General features: G+C 33.2%; 1 pseudogene; it reads left to right on the top strand.

Moving 5' to 3' along the window:
- Nucleotides 1-18,015: 18,015 nt before the first annotated feature.
- LOC107483182 (uncharacterized) lies at nt 18,016-21,078 on the top strand (annotated as a pseudogene).
- Nucleotides 21,079-21,693: the final 615 nt, after the last annotated feature.

A 21,693-nucleotide genomic window follows, 5' to 3' on the forward strand; every position in this document is an offset into this window, starting at 1 on the left:
ATATATATATATATTGTGATTTGATGACTATTTTTAGTCTATGTAAAGACTTTTTCTAATATAAATTGACATTGTTTTGAAAATTAATTAATTAATATTGCAAACTAGATTTTCGGATTTAGATCGGGGATATTATAAAAATTGTTACAAAGAAATTTTTTAAGTATTTAAAGATCTTTAGTTGAAATTATAATATTAATATTATTTATCAAGCACGATTTATTTTTTAAAATTAAATAAATATTTATTTATATACTTTTTATGTAAGTTATGGTTTTAAAATAATCTTTTATTATAATATTAATTAATGTAAGAGTTAATGTAAGGCAAGTCAAGAGAGTAAGTTCTTTAATTTGGTTCCATGGTCATATTCAAAGATTGTGGGTTCAAATTTTTTTTTTTTTATAGAATAAAAGTTTTATTTTAGAAAGAATAAAAAATCATAAGGTGGTGGTTGTTATCAAGAGAAACTAAAGTGTTTATCTTTTATTCAAAAGATTTATTTTGTTTATTTAGATTTAAGAATTGAATTCAAATTAAAGATATCAAAACAATTTATTAGATAGTGAAAAAACTGTTAATAGAGTATTCATTATATGAATCTGACCAATCAGGGTGCGATAATGCACTACTTCCAATGACCGAAAGTTTGTTTTTAAGCTGATCTTGTTGTTTTGTTAATATGGAAACTTTTGGTTAGGTATTTAAGGAAAGTGGGAAACCACACCTTAAAAGCTAACTATTAAGGAGGAAGAACCACTTTCCTTATATATAACATTAAGCATCTCATACTATTCGATGTGAAACTTTGAGCACCCATAATACCCAAGTCCCTAACAGAAACATACTTCAGTAGCACTTTTATTAAAGAAGTAAGAGTTGTCTTGAAAGTTGTGATGAATCTTATGACAAGCAACTTTATGGATGGTATGGTGCCATTCAGAGATAGATTCGAAGATCTCAATACCAAATGCGATACAATCAACCAGTTCGAATAACAGTTTCTATTGTTGTTCTCCTTTGCTTGATTGGTAAGTTGTTTGTATCTCTGTGCGAGCTTGTGTTCCACATTCATATAAACACAAGTGTACTTGCATGTCCTTCAGTTTCTTACTGATAAAAAGCTTCTTAGAACTTTGGAATTTAAGTAATTTGATAATTGAATGCCCTTCTTGCTTATATGTTGGGTTTACTATATAATCTCTAGGTTATAGTTGATTCCTTAGTTGGAAAAGGTTGCACATGTTGCCATCACTTCCTGCTTATTCTTTCCCTCTTTTGTTGAGTTGACTTTGTTCCTCATTATTGGAGAGTTTCCAAATATCATATAGTAAACCATGGCTCATGAGAATTTGAATTTGAATAACTTGTTACTTTTTAGCACCATGTTTGTTCAACATCTCTTACTAATTACCGCAGACTCTCTTCGTTTCTTCATCTGTCACTATAAAAATATGATACATCGTCTTTGGTATTTTGTATGTAATGTAGCTTACACTTATCGTTATCTCTGTAGTTTTAATTGCAATTCGTGCTATGTAGAAGGAAGATAGCTTAGACACACGTGTTGATATCAGTTTGTAGCTGGCAAGAGCATGGAAAATGACAAGCTTTTACTTCAAGCTAATTTAACATTTCAAATGCTTGGAGATTTAATATTTATAGCCAACCATAGCATTTGCTCAGTTATTCATTTGTTGCTAAAAAGTTCTCCTTTTCTTCTTTTTTTTTTCTTTCTATTTTAAAATTGTTCATCAAGAGCTCTCTCTTGTAGTGGTATCACAAGTCATAAGATGCATGAGACAGAGATGAAAGAGGGAATGGACATGTTAGATGTGATATATATTGCTATACCTTTTTTATGAGCTTTGGTTTTGTATCGAATCTTTTTATAGCATGTACATATTTAAGATGATGTTTTATTACTCTTTTCACTCAATTGTAAATTTTGTATTAATCAAGAACTCTTTGCGAAATTAGCATCTAGAACTAATATATAAACCCAACATTGAAAGCAAGAGTTTCCAAATTATATGAGGTTGATCACAAAATTAGATCTCTTCATATTTTAAAGGAGAAAAATGATAGAACCAATAATGTTAGATGCTTGTAAAAACTAAACCAATATATATCTCTTAAAATTCTTAATATTTGCAAAAAAAATGAAAAAAAACTATGATAGGCACCATTAATGGATATTTTTATATAAATAGAAAATCTTTTTTTCTAAAAACACAAAGGAGCATTATTTATCAAGATATTTTTTTACAGATAACACATGTAGTTTATCTAATAATTTTTCAGTTATGTACTCTATTTTTCGGATAAACGATCTAGTCATGCACTCTATTTTTTAGTTATGTTTATTTGGTTTTGAAAATTAAAATATTAATCATAATTATATGCGTATTATAAAATAAATATTAAATTAAATTGTTAATTTAAATTATATCTATTTGAATTTTTAAATAATTAATTAGACTTGATAAGTAGATGGATAGATAGATTTGAGAATGAAATATTGGAAATTAAAATACTAGTCATAATTAATCATATGGATATAGTAAAATGAGTATATTTTTTTTATTAAATTAAATTAAATTAAATTATTAATTTAAATTATATCTATTTGAAGTTTTAGATAATCAAACTAGACTAGATATATTTAACTTTTTATTTCGGTTTGAAAATTAAAATTGGTTTAAAACTGTCATAAGATTGAGATATTTCAAGATTTTTTAATTTATTTTTTGATTTAAATTAATCCTACTGAGATTGTCTTTATATTTTCTATTATATATGCAATTAAATATTATTTTTCCGTTAATAAAATAAACGCGTAACTCGTTCAAATGATACAAATAATTAATAGCACAAGCCACAAGCTATAACGAACATAGTAATCCTTAATTATCGAATACAAAGCTGAGTTGAGAATCCACAAGAAGAGCCAAAAGAATTAGCCAACTGCAAATATGCAAAAAATTTGTATATTCATAAATAAAATTATTTGATCACTGTATGCATGTAACATTTGATGTTGATTCAGAAATAAGAAAAATCAATCAAAGATGAGTGATTTACAATGGAAGAAGCTGAAGGTCTTGGGAGTGGGTTCTTATGGCACTGTTTATCTTGCCATTGTTGTTGATGAACAAACACCGTGTCAGAGCTTCATTGCTGTGAAGAGGTCTATTCCCAAATTGGCATTCCCACTGAAGAAAGAGGAATAGATTTTTAAATCAGTTTGGGAAGATGAAAGCGGTGGTTGCCAAGAAATCATTCGATGCTTTCGAACTGAGACTACAGTAGAGCACGGACGTCACTTCTACAATCTTTTCTTGGAGTATGCTCCTAATCAGTTTGGGAAGGTAAAAGTGGTGGTTGCCAAGAAATCATTCGATGCTTTGGAACTGAGACCATAGTAGAGCACATACGTCACTTCTACAATCTTTTCTTGGAGTATGCTCCGTACAGTTCTTTGGCTGACTTGATCCACAAGAAACCTCTCCCGGAGACACAGACGTGAGTGTCTATGCACGCATGATTGTTAAAAAAGCTTTCACATATTCATTGCAAAGGAATCGTCCACTGTGACCTCAAGCCAGAGAACATTCTTGTGTTTCCGGATGTGGTGTCTTCTCATCTTATGTTATTTCACTTGGTTCCTCCCCGAAGTCTTTCCGGTTGTCGAGAGCTCCCCACGGTTGGCCCAACAAGTGGTATCAGAGCCGATGGTTAATCGGTCTGGTGGTTTTAAGGGGTATTCAAGGTGAAACATCGAAAGTCTTCCGAGTAAAGGTAGTCCAGGCGGCGTGTCCCGTAGTGTTTTGCTAATATGGAAACTTTTGGTTAGGTATTTAAGGAAAGTGGGAAACCACACCTTAAAAGCTAACTATTAAGGAGGAAGAACCACTTTCCTTATATACAACATCAAGCATCTCATACTATTCGATGTGAAACTTTGAGCACCCATAATACCCAAGTCCCTAACAGAAACATACTTCAGTAGCACTTTTATTAAAGAAGTAAGAGTTGTCTTGAAAGTTGTGATGAATCTTATGACAAGCAACTTTATGGATGGTATGGTGCCATTCAGAGACAAATTCGAAGATCTCAATACCAAATGCGATACAATCAACCAGTTCGAATAACAGTTTCCATTGTTGTTCTCCTTTGCTTGATTGGTAAGTTGTTTGTATCTCTGTGCGAGCTTGTGTTCCACATTCATATAAACACAAGTGTACTTGCATGTCCTTCAGTTTCTTACTGATAAAAAGCTTCTTACAACTTTGGAATTTAAGTAATTTGATAATTGAATGGCCTTCTTGCTTATATGTTGGGTTTACTATATAATCTCTAGGTTATAGTTGATTCTTTAGTTGGAAAAGGTTGCACATGTTGCCATCACTTCCTGCTTATTCTTTCCCTCTTTTGTTGAGTTGACTTTGTTCTTCATTATTGGAGAGTTTCCAAATATCATATAGTAAACCATGGCTCATGAGAATTTGAATTTGAATAACTTGTTACTTTTTAGCACCATGTTTGTTCAGCATCTCTTACTAATTACCGCAGACTCTCTTCGTTTCTTCATCTGTCAATATAAAAATATGATACATTGTCTTTGGTATTTTGTATGTAATGTAGCTTACACTTATCGTTATCTCTGCAGTTTTAATTGCAATTCGTGCTATGTAGAAGGAAGATAGCTTAGACACACGTGTTGATATCAGTTTGTAGTTGGCAAGAGCATGGGAAATGACAAGCTTTTGCTTCAAGCTAATTTAACATTTCAAATGCTTGGGGATTTAATATTTATAGCCAACTATAGCATTTGCTCAGTTATTCATTTGTTGCTAAAAAGTTCTCATTTTCTTTTTTTTTCTTCCTATTTTAAAATTGTTCATCAAGAACTCTCTCTTGTAGTGGTATCACAAGTCATAAGTTGCATGAGAAGGAGATGAAAGAGGGAATGGACATGTTAGATGTGATATATATTGCTGTACCTTTTTTATGAGCTTTGGTTTTGTATCGAATCTTTTTATAACATGTACATATTTAAGATGATGTTTTATTACTCTTTTCACTCAATTGTAAATTTTGTATTAATCAAGAACTCTTTGCAAAATTAGCATCTAGAACTAATATATAAACCCAACATTGAAAGCAAGAGTTTCCAAATTATATGAGGTTGATCACAAAATTAGATCTCTTCATATTTTAAAGGAGAAAAATGATAGAACCAATAATGTTAGATGCTTGTAAAAACTAAACCAATATATATCTCTTAAAATTCTTAATATTTGCAAAAAAAATGAAAAAAAAACTATGATAGGCACCATTAGTGGATATTTTTATATAAATAGAAAATCTTTTTTTCTAAAAACACAAATGAGCATTATTTATCAAGATATTTTTTTACGGATAACACATACAGTTTATCTAATAATTTTTCAGTTATGTACTCTATTTTTCGGATAAACGATCTAGTCATGCACTCTATTTCTTAGTTATGTTTATTTGGTTTTAAAAATTAAAATATTAATCATAATTATATGAGTATTATAAAATAAATATGTTTATTTTTATTAAACTAAATTAAATTGTTAATTTAAATTATATCTATTTGAATTTTTGAATAATTAATTAGACTTGATAAGTAGATGGATAGATAGATTTGAGAATGAAATATTGGAAATTAAAATACTAGTCATAATTAATCATATGGATATAGTAAAATGAGTATATTTTTTTATTAAATTAAATTAAATTATTAATTTAAATTATATCTATTTGAAGTTTTAAATAATCAAACTAGACTAGATATATTTAACTTTTTATTTCGGTTTGAAAATTAAAATTGGTTTAAAACTGTCATAAGATTGAGATATTTCAAGATTTTTTAATTTATTTTTTGATTTAAATTAATCCTACTGAGATTGTCTTTATATTTTCTATTATATATGCAATTAAATATTATTTTTTCGTTAATAAAATAAACGCGTAACTCGTTCAAATGATACAAATAATTAATAGCACAAGCCACAAGCTATAACGAACATAGTAATCCTTAATTATCGAACACAAAGCTGAGTTGAGAATCCACAAGAAGAGCCAAAAGAATTAGCCAACTGCAAATATGCAAAAAATTTGTATATTCATAAATAAAATTATTTGATCACTGTATGCATGTAACATTTGATGTTGATTCAGGAATAAGAAAAATCAATCAAAGATGAGTGATTTACAATGGAAGAAGCTGAAGGTCTTGGGAGTGGGTTCTTATGGCACTGTTTATCTTGCCATTGTTGTTGATGAACAAACACCGTGTCAGAGCTTCATTGCTGTGAAGAGGTCTATTCCCAAATTGGCATTCCCACTGAAGAAAGAGGAATAGATTTTTAAATCAGTTTGGGAAGATGAAAGCGGTGGTTGCCAAGAAATCATTCGATGCTTTCGAACTGAGACTACAGTAGAGCACGGATGTCACTTCTACAATCTTTTCTTGGAGTATGCTCCTAATCAGTTTGGAAAGGTAAAAGCGGTGATTGCCAAGAAATCATTCGATGCTTTGGAACTGAGACCACAGTAGAGCACATACATCAGTTCTACAATCTTTTCTTGGAGTATGCTCCTTACAGTTCTTTAGCTGACTTGATCCACAAGAAACCTTTTCCGGAGACACAGACGTGAGTGTCTATGCACGCATGATTGTTAAAAGGGATTTCACATATTCATTGCAAAGGAATCGTTCACTGTGACCTCAAGCTGGAGAACATTCTTGTGTTTTCGGATGTGGTGTCTTCTCATCTTATGTTAACTCATTTGATTCCTCGCCGAAGTCTTTCCGGTCGTCGAGAGCTCCCCACGGTTGGCCCAATAAGTGGTATCAGAGCCGATGGTTAATCGGTCTGGTGGTTTTAAGGGATATTCAAGGTGAAATATCGAAAGTCTTCCCAATAAAGGTGGTCCGGGCGGCGTGTCCCGCAGTGTTTTGCTAATATGGAAACTTTTGGTTAGGTATTTAAGAAAAGTGGGAAACCACGCCTTAAAAGCTAACTATTAAGGAGGAAGAACCACTTTCCTTATATACAACATCAAGCATCTCATACTACTCGATGTGAACCTTTGAGCACCCATAATACCCAAGTCCCTAACAGAAACATACTTCAGTAGCACTTTTATTAAAGAAATAAGAGTTGTCTTGAAAGTTGTGATGAATCTTATGACAAGCAACTTTATGGATGGTATGGTGCCATTCAGAGACAGATTCGAAGATCTCAATACCAAATGCGATACAATCAACCAGTTCGAATAACAGTTTCCATTGTTGTTCTCCTTTGCTTGATTGGTAAGTTGTTTGTATCTTTGTGCGAGCTTGTGTTCCACATTCATATAAACACAAGTGTATTTGCATGTCCTTCAGTTTCTTACTGATAAAAAGCTTCTTACAACTTTGGAATTTAAGTAATTTGATAATTGAATGCCCTTCTTGCTTATATGTTGGGTTTACTATATAATCTCTAGGTTATAGTTGATTCCTTAGTTGGAAAAAGTTGCACATGTTGCCATCACTTCTTGCTTATTCTTTCCCTCTTTTGTTGAGTTGACTTTGTTCCTCATTATTGGAGAGTTTCCAAATATCATATAGTAAACCATGCTCATGAGAATTTGAATTTGAATAACTTGTTACTTTTTAGCACCATGTTTGTTCAGCATCTCTTACTAATTACTGCAGACTCTCTTCGTTTCTTCATCTGTCACTATAAAAATATGATACATCGTCTTTGGTATTTTGTATGTAATGTAGCTTACACTTATCGTTATCTCTGCAGTTTTAATTGCAATTCGTGCTATGTAGAAGGAAGATAGCTTAGACACACGTGTTGATATCAGTTTGTAGTTAGCAAGAGCATGGGAAATGACAAGCTTTTGCTTCAAGCTAATTTAACATTTCAAATGCTTGGGGATTTAATATTTATAGTCAACCATAGCATTTGCTCAGTTATTCATTTGTTGCTAAAAAGTTCTCCTTTCTTCTTTTTTTTTCCTTCCTATTTTAAAATTGTTCATCAAGAGCTCTCTCTTGTAGTGGTATCACAAGTCATAAGATGCATGAGACGGAGATGAAAGAGGGAATGGACATGTTAGATGTGATATATATTGCTGTACCTTTTTTATGAGCTTTGGTTTTGTATCGAATCTTTTTATAACATGTACATATTTTAGATGATGTTTTATTACTCTTTTCACTCAATTGTAAATTTTGTATTAATCAAGAACTCTTTGCAAAATTAGCATCTAGAACTAATATATAAACCCAACATTGAAAGCAAGAGTTTCCAAATTATATGAGGTTGATCACAAAATTAGATCTTTAAAGGAGAAAAATGATAGAACCGATAATGTTAGATGCTTGTAAAACCTAAACCAATATATATTTCTTAAAATTCTTAATATTTGCAAAAAAAATTAAAAAAAAACTATGATAGGCACCATTAATGGATATTTTTATATAAATAGAAATTTTTTTTTCTAAAAACACAAAGGAGCATTATTTATCAAGATATTTTTTTACGGATAACACATGCAGTTTATCTAATAATTTTCAGTTATGTACTCTATTTTTCGGATAAACGATCTAGTCATGCACTCTATTTTTTAGTTATGTTTATTTGGTTTTGAAAATTAAAATATTAATCATAATTATATGAGTATTATAAAATAAATATATATGGATATAGTAAAATGAGTATATTTTTTTATTAAATTAAATTAAATTATTAATTTAAATTATATCTATTTGAAGTTTTAGATAATCAAACTAGACTAGATATATTTAACTTTTTATTTCGGTTTGAAAATTAAAATTGGTTCAAAACTATCATAAGATTGAGATATTTCAAGATTTTTTAATTTATTTTTTGATTTAAATTAATCCTACTGAGATTGTCTTTATATTTTCTATTATATATGCAATTAAATATTACTTTTCCGTTAATAAAATAAACGCGTAACTCGTTCAAATGATACAAATAATTAATAGCACAAGCCACAAGCTATAACGAACATAGTAATCCTTAATTATCGAACACAAAGCTGAGTTGAGAATCCACAAGAAGAGGCAAAAGAATTAGCCAACTGCAGGTATGCAAAAAATTTGTATATTCATAAATAAAATTATTTGATCACTGTATGCATGTAACATTTGATGTTGATTCAGGAATAAGAAAATTCAATCAAAGATGAGTGGTTTACAATGGAAGAAGCTGAAGGTCTTGGGAGTGGGTTCTTATGGCACTGTTTATCTTGCCATTGTTGTTGATGAACAAACACCGTGTCAGAGCTTCATTGCTGTGAAGAGGTCTATTCCCAAATTGGCATTCCCACTGAAGAAAGAGGAATAGATTTTTAAATCAGTTTGGGAAGATGAAAGCGGTGGTTGCCAAGAAATCATTCGATGCTTTCGAACTGAGACTACAGTAGAGCACGGACGTCACTTCTACAATCTTTTCTTGGAGTATGCTCCTAATCAGTTTGGGAAGGTAAAAGCGGTGATTGCCAAGAAATCATTCGATGCTTTGGAACTGAGACCACAGTAGAGCACATACGTCACTTCTACAATCTTTTCTTGGGGTATGCTCCTTACGGTTCTTTGGCTGACTTGATCCACAAGAAACCTCTCCCGGAGACACAGACGTGAGTGTCTATGCACGCATGATTGTTAAAAGGGCTTTCACATATTCATTGCAAAGGAATCGTCCACTGTGACCTCAAGCCGGAGAACATTCTTGTGTTTCCGGATGTGGTGTCTTCTCATCTTATGTTATCTCACTTGATTCCTCCCCGAAGTCTTTCCGGTTGTCGAGAGCTCCCCACGGTTGGCCCAACAAGTGGTATCAGAGCCGATGGTTAATCGGTCTGGTGGTTTTAAGGGGTATTCAAGGTGAAACATTGAAAGTCTTCCCAGTAAAGGTGGTCCGGGCGGTGTGTCCCGCAGTGTTTTGCGGCGGTATAATCTTCCCCTCAAGTGTGAGCCTCCACATTAAGCATCAACTCTCCTCTAGCTCTTCCACCACATACGAGTATTCGTCCATCACACCACGCAAAACACCGCGGGACACGCCGCCCGAACCACCTTTGCCGGGAAGACTTTCGATACTTCAACTTGAATACCCCTTAAAACCACCAGACCGATTAACCATCGGCTCTGATACCACTTGTGGGGCCAACCGTGGGGAGCTCTCGACAACCGGAAAGACTTTCGATGCTTCACCTTGAATACCCCTTAAAACCAAACCGATTAAACCATCGGCTCTGATACCACTTGTTGGGCCAACTGTGTAGAGCTCTCGACCACCAGAAAGATTTCGGGGAGGAATCAAGTGAGAGAACATAAGATGAGAAGACACTACATCCAACTCAAAACCTTAAGGTGTCAAGTTAATGAGTCTATCATCTTATAAACTCCTCACTCTTCCTTGTTTTCTTTGATGTGGGACTAACTTCAACACTCCTCACACTTGCAACACTAACAATCTCCCCCTCAAGTGTGAGCCTCCACATCAAGCATCAACTCCCCTCTAGCTCTTCCACCACATACGAGTAATCATCCAGCACACCGCCGCAAAATACCGCGGGACACGCTGCCCGGACCACCTTTGTTAGGAAGACTTTCGATACTTCACCTTGAATACCCCTTAAAACCACCAGACCGATTAACCATCGGCTCTGATACCAGTATGAAAGAGCCTAGCAGTGAAAACGACACAAATATACAACACAAGAATAATATGAAAGCACTCACAACACAATATGACAACAACTATAACAAGCAAATCTAGTAAATAAAGCAATAACAAGAATACACCGAGATTTTTAACGTAGAAAACCCTCTCAATGTGAGAGGTAAAAATCACGGGTTGTCCAGACTAATGAAATATCTCCACTATAATCAAATGAGATACAAGAGAGTCTCAAACAAAGCACAAAAACGTGCATATAACTAACCAAAATATCAAATCACCAAAGCTTACAAATGAGAAGCAAGAAGATGAAATATACCCAAAAAAATAGAGCTTCTGTCGAAGCCAATTTCTCCCTCTACAGACCTTCAATAAAAATCTCCACTGTTCAGAATGAAGAACAATATGTGAAGAATCTACAGTCCAAATTTTACATCGATCCAACGGTGAAAGCATGAGAAACTACCGTTAAAAGATTGCTGCTCTGTGTAAAAATGGAAAACCTAATTTTTCTCTTGCGAAGCCAATTTCTCCTACTGAAAACCTCTAATCAACATCTCCACCGACTAAAATGAAGAACACAATAAGAGGAACACACAGTTCAAATTTTAAGCCGATCCAACGGTGAACAAATAAAAAACTATTATTTGAAATTTGCTGCTTTACAAAAAAGGAAATTCTGTTTTTCCCTCTTCTCTCTCTTTTGGTGGCTACTCTTTTTTTCTCAAAAATTGACCCCAAAAATCTGACTAGGGTTGTGACACAATGAGTGCAAGAGACACCCTCAAAATGTTGGGCTTGGCCCTCACAAAGGAGAGAAAAACCCAACAAATCTCTCCCTTCTCGACTAGGTGGAGGCCCTCGCCATTCTGGCGATCAAACAACATGTTTCAAACTTATCTCTTGATAATGTTTTTGTCATCATATCAGCACCATTGTCATCATTGTGAAATTTTTCAAGTTCCAACAACTTAGAATCTAACACATCCTGTATCCAGTGATACCTAACATCAATATGTTTAGATCTTGCATGAAAAGTAGAATTCTTGGCAAGATGAATAACACTTTGGCTATCACACAACAACACATAACGGTCTTGCTTGAAACCAAGTGCTGCAAGAAACTTCTTCATCCACAACAACTCTTTACATGCTTCAGTTGTTGCAATTAACTCTGCCTCTGTGGTAGAAAGTGCAACACACTTCTGTAGCCTTGACTGCCATGAAATAGCTCCCCCTGCAAACTTGACCAAATAACCTGAAGTAGACTTTTGAGAATCAATATCTCCTGCCATATCTGCATCAGTAAAGCCAACTAGCAAAGGTTTCTCACCACCAAAACTCAAACTCAAGTTAGTTGTACCTTTGAGATATCTCATAATCTATTTAACAGCATTCTAATGTTCTTTACCTGGATTAGAGAGAAAATGACTCACAGTACCAACCGCATGAGCAATGTCTGGTCTAGTTCACACCATAGCATACATCAAGCTTCCATCAGCTGAGGCATAAGGAATTTCATCCATTGCTTGTTTCTCCTCATCAGTGGTTGGACACTGCTTGGTACTCAACTTAAAATGAAGAGCAAAAGAACTAGCAACACATTTGGCGTCATTCATGCCAAACCTTTGAAGCACCTTCTTTATGTACTTCTCCTGTGATAAATAAAGCTTCTTGGAATCTCTATAACGAGTAATAGTCATGCCCAAAATCTGTTTGGCAGGACCCAAGTCCTTCATTGCAAAGAACTTACTCAACTGTTTCCTCAACTCATTAATCCTCAAAGTATTCTTACCCACAATCAAAATATCATCCACATAAAGCAACAGAATGATAAAATCATCATCAGAAAATTTTTGCACAAATACACAATGATCTAAAGTTGTCTTACGGTAACCATGTTTCCCCATAACAGATTGAAACTTCTTGTACCACTGTCTTGGAGCTTGCTTCGACCCATAAAGACTCTTCTTAAGCTTGCACACAAAATCTTCCTTTTCCTTTAACAATAAAGCCCTCCGGTTGCTCCATGTAGATCTCTTTGTCTAAATCACCATAAAAAAAGCTGTTTTCACATCTATTTGCTCAATCTCCAGATCAAGAAAAGCTGCTAATCCAAGCACAGCACGAATGGATGACATCCTCACAGCAGGAGAAAATATCTCCTCATAATCAACACCTTTTCTCTGGCTAAAGCCTCTAACAACCAATCTAGCTTTATACCGAGGCTTAGAATTGTGTTCTTCATTCTTGATTCTGAATACCCATTTCTTCTTCAAAACTCGCATACCCTTCGGTAGCTTCACTAAATCATATGTATCATTCTCAAGCAAGGACTTCATTTCTTCTTGCATGGCTTCAAGCCATTGAACTTTGCTTTCATCTTCAACAGCCTCTCCAAAACATTCAGGTTCTCCCCCATCAGTCAACAAAACAAATTCATGTGGAGAATACCTTGACGAAGGCTTCCTCTCTCTTGTAGACCTTCTAAGTGCATTTGCAGGAATTTCTAAAGCTGGTTGTTCATCTTGATCATCATCACCAACTTCATCAAGTATCGGATCAACTGATCCATCTTCACCTGCACTTGTATCATGCTCATTATTTTGAGCTTCAACTCTACCATCTTCCACCATAGGCTTAGAGGGAGTAATATCCAAAACACTGCCAACCATCTTTACTTTGAATACCCCTTAAAACCACCAGACTGATTAACCATCGGCTCTGATACCACTTGTTAGGCCAACCGTGGGGAGCTCTCGACAACCAGAGAGACTTCAGGGAGGAATCAAGTGAGATAACATAATATGAGAAGACACCCCATCCAACTCAAAACCTTAAGGTAGTAAGTTAATGTGTCTCTCATCTTATAAACTCGTCACTCTTCCTTGCTTTCTTTGATGTAGGACTAACTTCAACACTCCTTACACTTGCAACATTAACAATCTCCCCCTCAAGTGTGAGTCTCCACATCAAGCATCAACTCTCCCTCTTTCTAACTCCTCTGTCACGAGTATTCGTCCAACACACTGCCGCAAAACATCATAGGACACGTCGTCCGGATCACCTTTGTCGGGAACATTTTTGATGCTTCACCTTGAATACCCCTTAAAACCAGACTGATTAAACCATCGGCTCTGATACCACTTGTTGGGCCAACCGTGGAGAGCCCTCAACCATCAAGGAGATTTCGGGGAGGAATCAAGTGAGAGAACATAAGATGAGAAGACACCACATTCGAGTATTTGTCCATTACACCGCCGCAAAACACCGCGGGACACGCCGCCCGGACTACCTTTGCCGGAAAGACTTTCGATGCTTCACCTTGAATACCCCTTAAAACTACCAGACCGATTAACTCGGCTTTGATACCACTTGTTGGGCCAACCGTGGGGAGCTCTCGACAACCGAGGAGACTTTGGGGAGGAATCAAGTGAGATAACATAAGATGAGAAAACACCACATCCAACTCAAAGCCTTAAGATGGACTGCTGACAGGCTTCTTGATCATCCTTTCCTTTATATCACACTGTTTCATTCATATTATCTTGCAACTTGGCTAGGATTGTTTTTTTTTTATTAGTTTCATTACAACCTTATTTATGGTTTATGTAATTAGAGCTATTATGATGACATTGTAAGATTGAATGGTTTTGTTTACTGTGTCCCCTGTCCAAGGGCCTGATGGCTATGCCGTGGGGTTTCTTGGATCAGGCCGTCTTCTTCTCCTTGATGGCTTTGTCGAAAAGGAGTTGGAGTCGGGTAGTGTTAGAAAATAGAAAAATTGTACAAAGTGTTGATGAACAATGAATCTGTTTCTTAACATTTAGGGTTTGTAAGATTTAATAAACTATGTTAATAAAAATAGTTTTGTTTGCTATTTATGCTTTGGTTGTTATCAGTTCCTTTTTATGTTTCAATTTTCTTTTTCTTTCTTCTTTTTATAATCCTGCTTTCAGTATATGATCAAATAATTTAATTAGATAGAAAAATGTCAACCCGTGTTGTTATTCTTCTAGGAGTAGTAAACCATCAATTTATTGAACTCTGAGTAACATCAATTCTAAGCAACATCATCAATCGGTAAAACTTGTTGAACTCTGAGCATTCCTCCAAGAGGAATAAGTGAGTGCATAACATTTTGTTTTTGGATTGAAGTTGTGTTATTGAAGTATCGATTTTCTACTTTCATTGATATCTAAATTTTATGATATCAATTTAATTATATTTTGATCAAGTTTTTAATCCTGTATTCAGTTTGATCTTTGGAAATCATGATTCTTTTCCTCAATTCTCTCTGAGTTTCGATCAATTAACATACCTTGATCCTGCTTTTTCCCTTTTAATCTTTACTGGTTAAATTTTTTACTAATTGCACCAATTTTGTATTAATTTTCTCAACTATGAAAATTTTTTTGTTATCTCTTCACTCTTCTGTTGGGATGATATTATGTATTCATAAAAAGTATGCATGTTTCTTAAGTAGAATCTACTAAGATTAGGATGTCTGTTTTATTCTAAAGGAAGAAAGTTAAGTAGAATCTTAAAACATCTGCTGAAGTAGCAGTGGCACGAGTTTGTCCACCAAAACTTGCATCATTCTGCACTCAACCACACTAATGTATCATAATTCATGAATAAAAGTTGTTGATTGAAATTGGTAGAATAATATATAATGCCAAGAGGTCAAAACTAACATTTTATTGCTGGTTTTCAGAGAAACTATTCACTTAATCTGTAAAAAAATTTGATGAGTTTTGCATTGAATTAGTAGCAACATTGCGAAATTAAACCACTATCATAAGCAAGTATAATTTCTAGGGAGATATATAATCTTGAGAATTGTTAATTCACAAGTTCGGTCGAAAGTCCAAACTACAGAAATAACTTCTGTTTGACATTGATATGTGAAGCCTAGCTCTTTCAACAAGGATTAATCTACAATCAATAAATAATAAAAACAAATTCTTGAAAGCAAAATGAATAAATAAATCAAGGTCAGAAAGAAATGAGCAAATTTTGTTGGAAGAAATCAGCAATCTCTACCATTCTATGATTGACAAAAATACAAATCGAGTTAATTTGGTTGGAATTAATTTTTGGGACCATTCAAAAGCATGAGAGGAGAGTAACATATGGAAAACAACCTAAAAGGATTAAACCAAGATAATTTACTAAAAACACTCACAAATGGTGAATGATTTTGTATAAATCTGCAAAACACAAATGAACACAAAAAAATATCAAAATATAGTTAATATTGTAATAATTTTGATTGTAGAATATTGACATTATAGTATATAAACATGTAGCTACACAAGCTGAACAAGTAAAAACTAGAGAGACTCCACAGTGGTAAATATAAAATAAATTAGGCTATTACATAAATTATTCATAGTTTGTACCAAACCAAGGAAGTTCATGATTTTTGAACAAAAACCAAAGCTTATCCACAAAAACAGAAGAAACTGAAATGAATATGGATACAATAGTATATTAAAAATTTAAATCTATGATGAGAATAAGAAATTAAGGACAACCTCAAGTGTGAGATTCAATTTAACATCAACCTCTACAAATGATTCAGCAGCAACACCTCCCCATGTCATATGATTTACCATACGTGCTGCAAAAGTGCAAATTATAACAATAAAAATATGAATTAAAAAAGAAAAGTGACATGATATATCTTTTTCATTTTCTTAGAAAACAGATCAGTTTATCTATAGAAGACTTTTAATAGCAAATAAAAAAAATTGTTGGTCAATTCACAAAAACCATTGGAGTAGCTCAACCAAGCAATTTTTCTCTGTTGAGGAGACACACAGATCCATCATTGGAGCATCTTCAAAGTTCAAAAATTAAAGTTTAGATAATGAACACCTACACAAATAAAAAATAATTAGGATTTGATTTCAGATACATACTTATTACTTGTCTTTTTTTCATCAAATCAAGAATTTGGAAACATCTTGTGCAGATCTAATGAAAATCTAAAGAATTCTAATATGCCCTATGCAATGTTTTGTGGCTAATTTTTTATTTACCGAAAGATAAATGGAGAAATGTTTATCTTTGCAGTTCTTCTCTAATTTATATTGGTTCTACCCATAGAATAAAATCAGGCACATCACTTTTACTTGTAATGATTTAATGAAATGATAATTCATTATACATAAATAAATTGATAGACCTGCATGTGAATTCTTGTTCTCAATATTGATACCCTCTACTAATTATCATGTCTCTGTTTAGAATTGCTATTTTGATTACTAACTGGTTTTAATAAAATAACAAATATGTCATGAATTATTATCACTATATAATAATATTGTCTTGACTAAAATTTGATCTGACAGTAACATCACGAATCGATAAAACTTGTGTCACTTGTGTAACTCTGAATGTTCCTCCAAGTAGAATAAGTAAGTCTAGAACATACATGTAATATTAAGAGGAATTGGATTGATTAATGAAATTGTATTTTTAACATGTCTTTATTCTTTTTTTTCTTTGTATAAGATATTCTTATTTTAACTACTTTTGTCAACATAAAAAACTTAATTTAAATATCGTAACAAAAATTGCACTTATTTATTATTTGTTCACTAGTAAGAATTCTAGATATTCATTCCATGTCCTTAAAAAATTATTGAAAACTAATTCAATTTATTTATAAAATTTAGAGAATATATATTCTAAAAATACATGTTAAAATTCTCAATTGAAATATTTTTATAAACAATATACATAATTCAAATATTTAATATATTTATTAAAAAATTAAAATCTTTTACTGATAACAGTTCTCAATTGAAATTTTTTTTGGTGGACTGATATTTTTTTGTTGAATATGATAAGAATAATTGTGTATTGAATGCGTAAGAATTAATTATTGAAATTATTTTTTTATGTAATAAAAATAATTATATATATATAATTGTGTATTTAAATATTAGTAAAAGTAATTTATTTTAAAATTGTGTACCGTAAAACTCTGATTAGATAATTCTATAAAATTTTTAATATCAAAATTAATTTTTTAGTTAATTTTAAAATAATATATAAATAAAGTTTAACTAAAAAAATAACTTTTTAGTTAAATATTTTTTATTTAAATTTTATATTTTAAATTTCCTAAACAATAAAAGTTATAAAAATAATTTTACAATAATAAAAAATTGAATAATATTGAATCTGATATTTATTCAAATAAATAATAAAAGAAACACCAACCAGTTTAGTAAACGAAAACGACGGCGTTTCGTCGTTGGCCGCCAGTATCACGGTTACAGTGGCAGCGTCAGCACCAGCTTCAGAAAACCCTCTCTTCTTCGTCTTCTTCAGCTTCGAATCCGAATCTCATTTTATTGTGACTGTGAAGTGTTGTGAGAATTTGTGAGTTTGGACAATGAGCAACAGCAACGACCAACAACCCCAACGGTCAAAGCCGTTTCGCCCAACGAAACCGTTAGAGATTGACAACAGCAGCGGCCTCCCGCTCGTCCCGCGCGTGAAGCTCACGCTCACTATCTACCCACTCTCCGCAACCGTTACCTCCGTCGACGAGTGGAAGATGAAGCGCGCTCTCATCGACTACCTTCACACCACTCACTCCCTCGCGATTCCCGAGGACGACCTCGACGTTAAGCGCGTGAGGGACCTCAAGAAACGGAAGCGCGAGGAGCCTGTTGCTTCGGGGACTCTCAGGATCTGGAATCTCGAGTTCATTGAAGAAGAAGATGAGGAAGGCGAGGGTGCGGTTGAGAAGAGGGAAGAGGTTGGTGGAGAAGATGAACGGGATTGAGCTGAATCTTGAAGGGGTTAAGTTCAAGCTTGATGTTGCTGTTCCCGTTTCGGATGATTTTGAGGCAATGAAGAAAGATTGGGAACAGTTTTTTGCGTTTGATACTCGAGGTTTGTCTCTGCGTTCATTCTTCTTATTTTTTGTATAAACCATGAAATTAGTAGTAATGTAAAGTGGTAATGACTATAAATTTGTTTATAAGGTCCTTGAAATCTTTAAAAAATGAGTAAAAGTGGTCAAGTTTAATCAATGTAGCTGATCCGAGCTAGTGAGAAAGGCTTAGCAGCTTTTGTTATAGTAGTCAAATTGGTCAGGTTTGTACTTAGGTGCTCACTTCAAGGATGAAATTGAAGACGATTATCAACTTCAGGGAGTGGTTTGGCCTTTGATCGTTCACTCATGTTCTTATTACTAAGAACTTAAACGCTTGCTAGAAAGATTTGTACTACATCGAATTAGAGTCTCTTCGTAAATTAAGTACTAAAGTTGATGCCCAATATACATTAGAATTTAGAAGATTGACTTGATGTTTATTTCAAACTTTGAAGGATGAGATTGATGCTCAAAATCTCTAGAGGACTAGTTTGATGCGAAGATAATTTTTGGGAACTAATTTGAGCTGCTTCTTTTCTTGGGTCTGATTTTTGGTTTTTTCTTTATGTGATTTGAAAGGGAAGGGCTGGATTGTATTTTTAATTAGGTGTAAAGGTTTGATCTTTCTGCAGGGTACTATAGAGGGAAGCGTGAACCAGATACAATTATTTTGAGGGGTGTGCCCTCACGATGGTTTGCTGAGCCTGGAGTTTCTTCTAAGCCTTCCATGCTCGTCACACATACCATCTTCTCAACATTTGGCAAGATAAGGTACTTGCAAGAATTGATTGTTTTTTAAAGGATGTTTTTATTTTGTATTTGATTTTGAATGATTTTATTTTTTCAAGGAACAAACATTTTTAATCATGATTAGGTTGGAGGTGAAGGCTATATTTTTTCCTTCCATGATTTTGTTTCTTTGACCTTTTTAAGCAGTACAATGAACCTTCTTAATTTGCTGTACTTATTGTTAAATGTTGTTATATTCCACCCTATACTGGTACTTACATGAGAATTATCATATTTCACCTTACTATGGGTGTACATAATTTTCTTGTTCTGTAACTTACATTTAATAGGAATATTAATGTTGCTGAGGACGATGATCCAGGTAAGGATGCAAATGAAGACAGCGGAGACCTGGTTTCAGGCCTACTGTAAGATTGTGGTTCAGTTTGAAAATAGAGACTTCCATGATGCATTGAGAGTTCTATGTGGTCGCTCATTGCAAAAGGTATTGTCTTGTTTCTGACTTATGTTTGGTAACTCCACTGTGAAATAAGCATAGTTTCTTACTACACTGCAATTCACATCTTTATTGTCATTTGTCACTATTTCTGTTTTGGATGTCTATAGTAAGGTGATCAGTTCATTTTACTGTCAATGACTGTGGTCAGAAGTGTTATGGCAATTGCTTAAACTGGAAGTATAAAGCCGCCTCACACTTGCATCAATTCGTGAATTATACATGATGGAAATTGGAAACTTAGATATGTTTATGTGATGAGTGACAGTAGAATTTCTTGTTTATTGACAGCAAGGATCGAGATTAAAGGCTGATTATGAAATTAGCTGGGATAGAGATGGATTTTTTCGGAACACAAGAAATCAAACTCAAGAAAAGACCAACAGAGTGTCAACAACGGCAGCAGATCATTACAAAAGTGAAGCTCCTAGACGCCATACCCCTTATGCTCGCCACAGCCCAGAGAATGTGCGGCCAAGGAGATTCCGGGTTAGATTTTGATATCTCAAATGATTCTTATGATTGTCCCTAGAGTACACTCGGAATTTTATTTTTTGGTTTAAATATGGACATTTAAATTGACATATGATTATTGCAATTCAAATAGGTATGCATTTCAGTTGTCTATGTGTTGTTGAGTGTGTTATTAAGCAGAGGTATATACTATTAGCATAGGCAAATGTTAAATCAACGTTTAGATAATTGAAATTCTCACATATTTGAACTGAAATAATCACATGTTAATTTCAATATCCAATTGCTATGTAGATTTCACTTATCTAAGTATATGATATTAAGAATAGATATACTATTAGTAAAAGTAAAAAGTTAATCCAAAATTTACAAAATTGAATTCCACATAATTTTGACTGTCTGAAATTGATCAAAGGTTGCCAATTTTGACTACCAAGTCCCTTTATGTTATGCAGGAATAAGGACTCATGGATCCAAACCTACACTGAGAAGTTTCTAGCAAATGGACCATTCCATGCATTTTCTAGTGACTATGACTAACGTCCAGTTTGGGTAAATAACTTAAATAAGTTCTTTTAGAAAAAGAGCTTAAAACATAAGGACTTCTATTAATAGTAGCTTATAAATAAGTTATTTTGTGTTTGAATTTTTAGTTATAAAAGTACTTATTTTAAAGTTGTAATGTTTGGATAAATAACTCAAAAAATAAATTTCTTTTACAGAAGAGAATAAATATGAAAATAACGATGATAACAAATACTTTCCAATATTAAATGTTGATTTTACATAACCTAATCACTAATATTGTGTATGATATGGTAGGTGAAAATAAAAAATAAATATAAAATGTGTGTCAATGTATATTTTGTTGTTGTTTTTTTTATTTTTTTTACTCCTGTTAGAACTCTCTTCTCCTTTATTGAGGTCAAGAACTTGCTATAAAATCACATATGAAAAAAATAAAATTAAAACTGAAATTTCATACCACAGTTAAATACAAATTTAATAATAAAAAATAGAATGATAAAATGATAAAAAAATACTTAGAAAGAATATATGTAGTAAGTTGTTCAAATGCAATATTGTCTGAAAATGGTGGTGGAGGATCAATATTTCCATCAGATGAATCATTACGTAAAAATGGTAAGGTTTGGAATATTGCGTGAGAATGATGGTGGAATTATGGTGGAAGGCCGGTGCTTCGCGTAGATCTTGCGTTGAAATTGGTGGTGAAGGGTCAGTATTTTTTAGAGTGAAGAAGAAAAGTAGATTTTTTTTGTTTTGAAATTAATTTTTTTTAAGTAAGTGGTCGAAAAGTAGAGAAGTCAT

Source organism: Arachis duranensis, chromosome 4 (assembly GCF_000817695.3).
Source record: "Arachis duranensis cultivar V14167 chromosome 4, aradu.V14167.gnm2.J7QH, whole genome shotgun sequence".
Lineage (NCBI taxonomy): Eukaryota > Viridiplantae > Streptophyta > Magnoliopsida > Fabales > Fabaceae > Arachis > Arachis duranensis.